This window comes from Emydura macquarii, unplaced genomic scaffold (assembly GCF_026122565.2).
Source record: "Emydura macquarii macquarii isolate MOO-44397 ecotype Brisbane River unplaced genomic scaffold, CSIRO-AGI_Emac_v2 contig_2768, whole genome shotgun sequence".
NCBI lineage: Eukaryota > Metazoa > Chordata > Testudines > Chelidae > Emydura > Emydura macquarii.
The window spans coordinates 11306477-11316198 of NW_027132905.1; positions in this window are offsets into that span (position 1 = coordinate 11306477).

The following is a 9722-nucleotide window of genomic DNA, read 5'->3' on the forward strand; positions in this document are numbered from 1 at the left end:
AAAAGCAGGCTGCTCCCTAAGACAGAAAGGCACTTCTCACCCCACCTTATTTTAGGATGTCAGTCTGCAAAGTGACTGCTGCTACTTGCATGCTTTGCTACAGAGGCCCCTCGCCTGGAAGCAGAACTAGAAAACCTTTCCCACTCCTAAAGTGAAGGCTTGCAATTCCAGCACAGTACTCAAAACACTGCAATGCAGTAATGCTGATCAGCTGATTTTATGATGCATGAGCCAGGTGTAGCTCCTAGCAAATACAATCTTCAGTGTCTGACATCTGTCAGGACTTTGACACCTAGGGGCCTGGCTATACTAGAGAGTTTACAATGGTGCAGTTGCATCAATCATCAATGTAAGATCTCTAGCTTAGCTGCTCTAAGCTGATGGGAGATATGTAAGGAATTTACAAGGGTCACCACTTATTAATGTTAATAGAAGTTGCATGTTAATGAACTGGGCATTTAAGTGAAAAGACTTCGTATTTGTGAGTCCCTGGAGTTTTTCCTTGTGCTCACAGCTCTCAAACTGGCTTCTAATCTAAGGGGCCTTGTGGGATACTTTACAACTGTATTCTAAATCTGTTAATTAATAAGTCTAATGCGCTAAAATCTCTAGTTCTCAATCTAGAAAGGCAATTAAAGCATTTTCTCAAGACTTGGCACTAGTTGACATTTGGGATCTGATCAACTCCATATAAAAGACGGTTACTTTCTTTGTAATGGTTGTTCTTCGAGATGTGTTGCTTATGTCCATTCCATTGTAGGTGCGTGCGCACCCCCATGCACAGTTACTGGAATTTTTTTCCCCCCTAGCAGTACCCGTAGGGCCGGCTTCGGCGCCCCCTGGAGCCCTGTGCACATGCTGCAGTATATTAGGTGCCACCGGCCCTACGCCCCTCAGTTCCTTCTTGCCATAATTCCGACAGCGAGGACAGGGGCGGGTTATGGAATGAACATGAGCAGCACATCTTGAAGAACAATAGTTTCAAGGTAAGTAACCGTCTCTTCTTCGAGTGCTTGCTCACGCCGATTCCATTGCAGATGACTCCCAAGCAGTACCTTGGAGGCGGGTTCGGAGCTCACAGATGAGCTGTCTGCAGTACCACTCTGCCAAAGCTGCGTCGTCCCTTGCCTGCTGAACAATGGCACAGTGGGACGTAAAGGTGTGCACAGATGGCCACGTAGCAGCTTTGCATATGTCCTGAATAGGCACTTGCGCCAGGAATGCCGCAGAAGAGGCCTGCGCTCTAGTTGAGTGAGCTGTGACACTTCCCGGAATGGGGATCTTCTCCTGCTCGTAGCAGAACTTAATGCAGGAGGTTATCCAGGAGAAGATCCGCTGCGAAGAGACAAGTAAGCCCTTCATCCTGTCAGCCACCGCCATGAACAACTCCATGTACTTACGAAACAGTTTCATCCTCTCGATGTAAAAAGCCAGGGCTCCGCGCACGTCCAGCATGTGCCAGCTCTGTTCCTCCTCCAAGGCATGCAGCTTCGGGAAGAATACAGGCAGGAAGATGTCCTGACTGGCATGGAATTGTAACACCACTTTGGGGAGAAAGGCCGAGTGAGGCCTCAGCTGGACCTTGTCCTTATAAAAGATCGTATACGGCGGCTCTGAGGTAAGTGCCCTAATCTCCAATATCATCCTAGCCAAGGCGATGGCTCCTAGGAAGGCCACCTTCCATGAGAGCAACAATAGGGAGCAGGTAGCCAAAGGCTTGAATGGTTCCCCCGTGAGCCTGGAGAGGACTACGTTCAGGTCCCGGGGGGGGGGGGTAACAGGTCCCTAACCAGGGGGTAAAGTCTCTCTATACCTTTCAGGAACCTAACCGCCACTGACCTCCCTTGAATGGGCGGATGGAAGGCTGATACGGCAACCAGATGCACCTTCAACGAGGCGGTGGCTAGGCCCTGGAGCTTAAGGTGCAATAGGTAATCTAACACCGTCTGGACTGATGCCTGGTGGGGCATGATCGGCTGTGGCTCAGCAAGTGAATCTCTCCCACTTGGCTAAATATGACGCCCTGGTGGAAGGTTGCCTGCTACCCATTAGTATAGCCTGCACCTGAGACGAGCAAGCCCGTTCCTCCAGGTTCAGCCACTCAGCCTCCACGCCGTCAGGTGCAGGGACTCCAGGTCTGGCTGCAGAAGGTGGCCCTGGACCTGGGAAACCGGTTTGTGCCAATGCGGCAGCTCCGGGGTGGGAGGGCAACTGACAGCTCCAAGAGTGTCGTGAACCAGTGCTGCCCGGGCCATGTGGGTGCTATAAGAATGACGTTCATCTTGTCTCATTTGATTTTTAACAGGACCCAGTGAATCAACGGAACGGGAGGGAAGGCATACAGCAGCCTCCCCGACCATGACAACAGGAAGGCGTCTGACAACTCCCCATTGTCTGGCCCTCGAATGGAGCAAAACTGGCTGCATTTCCTGTTGATCCTGGAAGCAAAGAGATCCACTTGGGGAAACCCCCACCTCCGGAAAATCATGTCAGCTACCGACGGGTGGAGACCTCTCGTGGCAAGTTACGAATGTCCTGTTGAGGCGGTCTGCTGTGGTGTTCCTGATACCAGGGAGGTGTGAAGCTATCAGGTGAATATCGTGCCCTATCACTAGGTTCCCCAGGCTCACCGCCTCCTGGCAGAGGGCTGGGGAGTGGGCCCCGCCCTGCTTGTTGATATAATACACTGCGGCGGTGTTGTCCGTCAGAACTTGGACCACCTTGCCTCTCAGGAAAGGAAGGAATACTTTACATGCCAGGCGGATCGCCCTGAGCTCCCTGATATTTATGTGCAGCCCCTGGTCCTTTCTTGACCAGGACCCCTGTGTGCTGTGACCCAAGCTGATGTGCGCTCCCACCCCAAGTCTGACGTGTCCGATACGAGAGTCACCGAGGGGGGTAGGTCGGCAAAATGCAGCACAGAGTGGTTAATTGACCCCACTCAAGGTCACAGGTGAGTCAGTGCATGTGCCACCAGGAGCAGAACCCAACCTTCTGACTTGCGCTCCAGCACCCTCTCCGCAGAGCCACGCTCCTGGCTGGGTTTGAATGCAATCCTTGGTGTTCCAAAGGCTGGACACCTGTGGTCTATGGGATAGGTCCACGTGGGACACCTTGGATTAGGAGTACTGGGTGACTGTTGCAAAGACAAGGACCCTTCCATCACTGACCCAGGGTCGAAGCACCATCCCAGGGAGGTTAGGACTTGTGCTGGCACCGTGACCACTCTGTCTAAGTGGTGCCTGCTCAAGGTGTGCACTGACGCCAGCCACAGCTGGAGTGGCCCGAGTCTCAGATGTGTTTGACGCAGCACGTAGGTACTGACGCCATATGCCATGGCATGTGTGCAGGACTCCAGGAGGTGCTGAAGTCAGCCTACGGGTACTGCTTGGGGGAAAAAAAAATTCTGGTAACCATGCATGGGGGTGCGCACGCACCTACAATGGAATCGACATAAGCAAGCACTCGAAGAAGAACTTTTTATTTTTCTGTGCATGAGACCATATAGAAGGCTAGATTTCTTCCTCACTTTCTATAACCTTGTGAAGCTCCTTTATAAACCGGGACAGGATTTACAGACCTCTAGCTAGAATTAGGTCTACAAGAATTGCACAAGATCCCAACTAAGTGGCAGCTTAACATAAGAACATAAAAATGGCTATATTGGATCAGACCAATGGACCATCTAGCCCAGTATCCTGTCTTCTGACAGTGGCCAGGGGCAGATGCTTCAAGGGAATTACCAGAACAGGGAAATTATCAAGTGATCCATCCCTTGTTGTCCATGCCCAGCTTCTGGCAGTTGAAGATTTAGAGACACCTGGAGCATGGGGTTGCATTCCTGGCCATCTTGTCTAATAGCCATTGAGGGATGTAACCTCCATAAATTTATCTAATTCTCTTTTGAACCCAGTTATACTTTTGGCCTTCACAGTGTCCCCTAGCAATGAATTCCACATGTTAACCATGCATTGTGCGAAGTACTTCCTTATGTTTGTTTTAAACCTGCTGCCTATTAATTTCGTTGGGTGGCTCCTGGTTCTTGTGTTATGCGAAGGGATAAATAATACTTCCCTATTCACTTTCTCCACACCATTCAAGGTTTTTTAGACCTCTTCATGTGTCTCGTCCTCCCCCCTCCCCCCCGCTTAGTCGACTCTTTTCTAAACTGAACAGTCCCAGTCTTTTTAATCTCTCCTCCTATGGAAGCTGTTCCATAACCCTAATCATTTTTCTTGCTCTTCTTTGTACTTTTTCCAATTCTAATGTATCTTTTCTGTGACGGGGTGACCAGAACTGTACACGGTATTCAAGGGATGGGCATACCATGTATTTGTATTGTGGCATTATAATATTTTTGTCTTCTCTATTCCTTTCCTAATGGTTCCTAACATTGTTAACTTTTTTGACTGTTTTCAGAGAACTATCCACAATGGCTCCAAGACCTTTTTTTTTTTGAGTGGTAATAGCTAATTTAGAACTCATCATTTTGTATGTTAGTTGGGATTATTTTTTCCAACGTGCATTACTTTGTATTTATCAACATTGAATTTCATGTGCCATTTTGTTGCTCAGTCACCCAGTTTAGTGGGTAGCTCTTTGCATTCTCTAACTTGTGTAATTTAGTATTGTCTGCTTAATGCATTTTCAATCTGTCCGAGAAGTGTGCTGAAGGGAGAAGTATTCTGGATATTGGTAAATTGGGATAGGTTGGTACATTCAGGAGGAGCTAAGAAGCCAGTTTACTGCTTCTCCTCACACCACCTCTCTGGAAACTTTTGTGTTTCTGATCTGCTCCACCTCCCTTGACAATATGGAGTCAGCAGGGAGAGGAAAGTTACATTGGGAACTGAGACTGCAGGCAGCAAAGATCTAGTGTGGAGAAGGTACTGGGTCTAAAAGGAGGCTGGCTGTAGATCATTAGGCTTCCAACCTGCTGGGGAGATGTCTCCCAACATTTGGTGTCAGGTAATGGGAGGGGTTAAGGATGGATGTGGGCAGGACCTCATTTGATTGACAGAAAGGAGGTGGGTGATACTTCTTGGCTGGAGGAGAACCAAATACAAAAATTCCTAAAGTAAGTATAAACCTATTTAAAAATACATAAACTCCAGCCCTCGATGACTGGAGGAAAGAGAGGGAACTAAATCCTTGTGTTCACTTTGTAGTTTAGGGAGGTGCTCAGAGACCATGGTGATGGTCTCTGCATTAGGAGAAGAAATGGGTGGCAAGTTCACTCATGTTGTAGTCCCTCATTAAAAAGCACTAAGGCTGAATGCACCCTTCCAACATCAGGAGATAAAGAGGAGGACCTCCTTGCCATGCCCTTCAGGGACAACATCCCACCAGACAACTAGGAAATACTTCCACAGAGGTTAAAAAAAAACAAAAACCTCCCAGCAAGAGCCAAATGGCAATTAAATATAATTATTTCTCTTTGTTCACAAGAAAGGCAAGAGGAAGAAAATAATTAACATTTCAGCTGAATACAGCCTTTAGGAAGGAACCAATCTCAGTATTATTTGGCCTTTTGTTTATGAGAGACATCTTGAAATGTGAAGAGCAGTGCTTCAGGCATTCTGAGGGAGTTGGAACAATTACTTCATTTTACAACTACAAGGCTCAGCCCTTCTACAATAGCAAAGGAAAGAGCCAAGTTGGATTCCTCTTGGGAAGCCATGTTCGGTTGCTGTGGATAGATAATATCCCCATTTTACAGATGAGGCACAGAGGTTTAGGGCTAGAGTTTGAATGGGATAAAGAGACGACGACTATGGATTTATGTATGGAGGAGGAAAATAAGGGCTGTGTTGAGAATCAAGGGGTAACCCAAGAATGAAGGGTATGTTGGGTTACATAGCCTTTGTCTTCCTAAAATATCTTGGCTGAAATCCTGGTTCCATTAAAGTCAATGGCAAAACTCACATTGACTTCAATAGGGCCAGGATTTCACTCCTTGTCTTTGCAACAGTCACCCACTACTCCTAATCCAAGGTGTCCCATGTGGACCTATCCCATAGACCACCAAGGATTGCATTCATCAAGGAACACCAAGGATTGCATTCAAACCCAGCCAGAAGCGTGGCTGTGTGGAGAGGGTACTGGAGCGCAAGTCGGAAGATTGGGTTCTGCTCCTGGTGGCACACACACCTGTGACCTTGAGTGGGGTCAATTAACCACGCTGTGCTGCATTTTTCCCATCAATAAAAATGATGCTAGTACTATCTACCTGCCTTGGTGACGCACAGTGAGCTCTATGGAAGAAAGGCGTGTTAGAACTACTAGGTATTTATTGTATACATTTACATACAAACAAATGCAAGTGCACAAACCCCTAAGTGTTTTCTTTGTCTTTCTTGCAATTGTGTTTACCAGGAATAAAAACCTACCATTGATCAGCTTTGCACCTCCTATCCTGTAGTTAAAAGGGAGAAGGATACCATGGGGTGCATTTTAGGGCTCTGTGGGTCACATATTTGCAGCAGGTCAATGGCCTGCTACATCAATCAGATCACTGGCACGCGGCTATTGACCTTCTCTCCCAAGATGTATAAGTAACCATTCTGTAATACTGTGTTGTACAGTGACATTAATATTGCTTTCTAATGGCTTGTGATGTCTTTAGAACTGCTTGATGGAATTACTGGCTTACACTGCAGCTAGGGGGACTAGCTAGCAAGTGTGAAAAGTTGGGAGGGGAATGGAGGCCTATATAAGAAAAAGCCCCAAATATAAAATCGGGACATCTGATCACCCTAACTAGCATTGGTTGCACATCATTCTGTGTGTTACCAAAGTGGAGGCTATTCAAAGTAGTGTCGGTGTCTCTAATTTCTGGGCAATGTTGATTATTATACAGTATAGTTTATCTGATTAGGGTTAGAAAGATGCTTTACCACCACTGAGATCAGTGGACAGAACTCCAAAAGAGTTGGCTCCATTTGAATAAGCCTATCTGGATACTTTCCAAGCTCCCTTATTCCAAGCCTTTCATGTAAGTTATAAGAAGGGACCATGTCTTTATTTGCTTTGCAAGGTGCTTAGTACATTTCTCATTGCTTGCAAATTATAATGTCCCCCAAATTGCTTGCCTACCTGCCCCTGGTTACTGGATATCATTATTAGGGGAAAAATGGCGACCTGGAGTGTTGGTTCCAACTGCCTTATTGTAATAACAGGGAACACAGCTCACTCAAGGCTGTCTCTACTGAACAGTAATGGTTCTGAACAGTCCTGGTAGCTAGCGTTCCTGTAAATGAAGACAGAATTTTATCATCAACTAGATAGCACATGGGACAATCCTGGATACTGATCCAGCTCAGGAAATACAATCATGCTGCGTCAGCCAGTAGAGTAACTGATGACTCTCCCCATTCATTTCAGACTTTCTATTTAAAAGTTGCCAAAGACAAAGGCATGCAAGATGCAATCAGGCCAGGGGCAAGTGGTCCTAACTGGTATGCTCATAGCTCCATTGGGGCTGCACTAGGGAAGACGGAACTTTTAGAATGAACAGAGTTAATGGCTTTTGGCAGAGTATGATCATATAATACTTTTAAATGATGCGGCAGCCACTCTAACAATTGAGAACATATTCCCAGTGGAAGCATTATCCAGGGTTGCCAATCTGTTTAAAACAATAGATTTTGCTTTGCTCTGTCATGTTTCCAACCCCGGGGGCTAGACAAGCTCCCATATAAAGGATGCTTTTGGAACACTGTGGAATAGAAACGATCTGAATATTATACACTCCCTTTATTTCTAACTCCCCAGCTGACTATTGTGACAATAGTAAAGGATAATCCTGTCGAGGTTTAAAATCTCTCTGATCAAAATGCTCGTGTATTAGATGCACAACTAAAAGCTGCCATGGACTGTAAACATTTAACTTGAATAAAAGATTGAGTGGATGGGAAATGTTACTGAAGTGTCAAAATGAGTTAAAGAGATGCTGTTCACTATGGTACCAGTCCCAGTAATCTGAATGGGAGGCATGGAAGTTATGTGGCTAAATTCCATGCATCACACTGAAAATCAATTGTGTTACATTCTACATGTTGCAGATTAAACCAATATACTAATTTAGGTACTGTTCCTGTAGAGGTTTTGGAGTACTGAGTTGTGGCGTAGAAATCAAGAGGACTATTCATGGGAATAAAGTCACACGTGCTTAAGTGTTTGCAGGATTAGGGCCTTATTCAAGACTTTACATGAACCTTGGTTCAAACTAAATTTGGTCCACAGGAGCTCCAGTTTCTCTAAAAATAATTCAAATTTGCTGGTATAGGTTGCCTAGGCTTCGGCTCTGCATTGCCTTTAAACAGCTGCCTTCCAAAGTCTTTTTCCTTTCTTTACTGAGTGTAGTGTCTGAGTCCCAGTTACAAAATTCAGTTAAAAATACTATTCCCCAAAACAGGGCCTGTATACACTTTATTCTCCACCATCAGCAAATCTGCCTAGAGCCATGCTTTAGAACCAGGAGATCAGTTTCTAAGGGGAATCTGACCTGCATGCACTGTTGTAGAAACCAAGATTTAAAAAAAGGTGTTGCAGTGGGACCTAAAAGTAGCAAGATTGAGGCTGTGACGGTGTCAAGGAGTGAGTTCCATAATGAAGGGATCTAGACAACTGGAGCATCCCTGAAAAATTCTAGATAAAGAAGGAAATGTGAGCATGCTTCTGTAATACATCCTTGGGCATGTCACCAAGGATGTATACCTGGGAATGGCACAAACCTGTAGGGACAAAATCAACAAGGCAAGGCAAGGAGTGAGTTACAACTGGCAAGAAATGTTAGAGACAACAAGGAGGGGTTCTACAAATACCTCAGACAAAAAACGAAAGATTAGGGAGGGGCTGGGTCCGCTGCTCAGTGGAGAGGGTAAGCTGGTAATGGAAGATAAGAAGGCAGAGCTGCTCAATGCCTATTTGTTTCAGTCCCCATACAAAAAATAATGTGTGACCAGATGACTAGTGAAGTTATCAAAGGCAATGAAGGGGAAGGGTTGCAGATAAGGATAAGTAAAGAATGTCAGAGATTTTCTGACTAATTTGAATGAATTCAAGTCAGGAGGCCTGATGCTATTCATCCCAGGGTGCTGAAGGAATTAGCTGAAGAGATCTCAGAGACACTGGCAATAATATTTGCAAACTCCTGGATGTCATGAGAGGTCCCCGAAGACTGGAGAAGGGTTAATGTAGTGCCCATCTTTGAAAAGGAGGAGCTGGAGAACTATAGATCAATCAGCCTGACCTCGATCCTGGGACGCTATTAGAGCAATGTATAAAACATTCCGTTTGCAAATACCTGGAGGACGAAGGGACGATCATTAGCAGCCAGCATGGATTGTGAGAAATCATGCCAAACCAGCTTGATTTCCTCCTTTGACAAAGTAACTGGTTTGGTGGATAGGGGGAATGCAATGGACATACTATACCTGGACTTTAGCAAGGCTTTTGACACAGTCCCACATGACATTCTCATAAGTACATTGGAGAAAAGTGGGTTTGGTAGAACTACCGTTAAGTGGATACATAATTGGTTAAACAACCACAAATACAGAGTAATTATTAATGGACTGATGTCAGTTTGGAAGGAGGTCTCAAGTGGGGTTCCACAGGAATCTGTTCTGGGTCCGGTGTTGTTTAACACCTTTATTAATGAGCTGGATTTAGGAATAGAGAACAGACTGATCAAATTTGCAGATGACACAAAGCTGGGG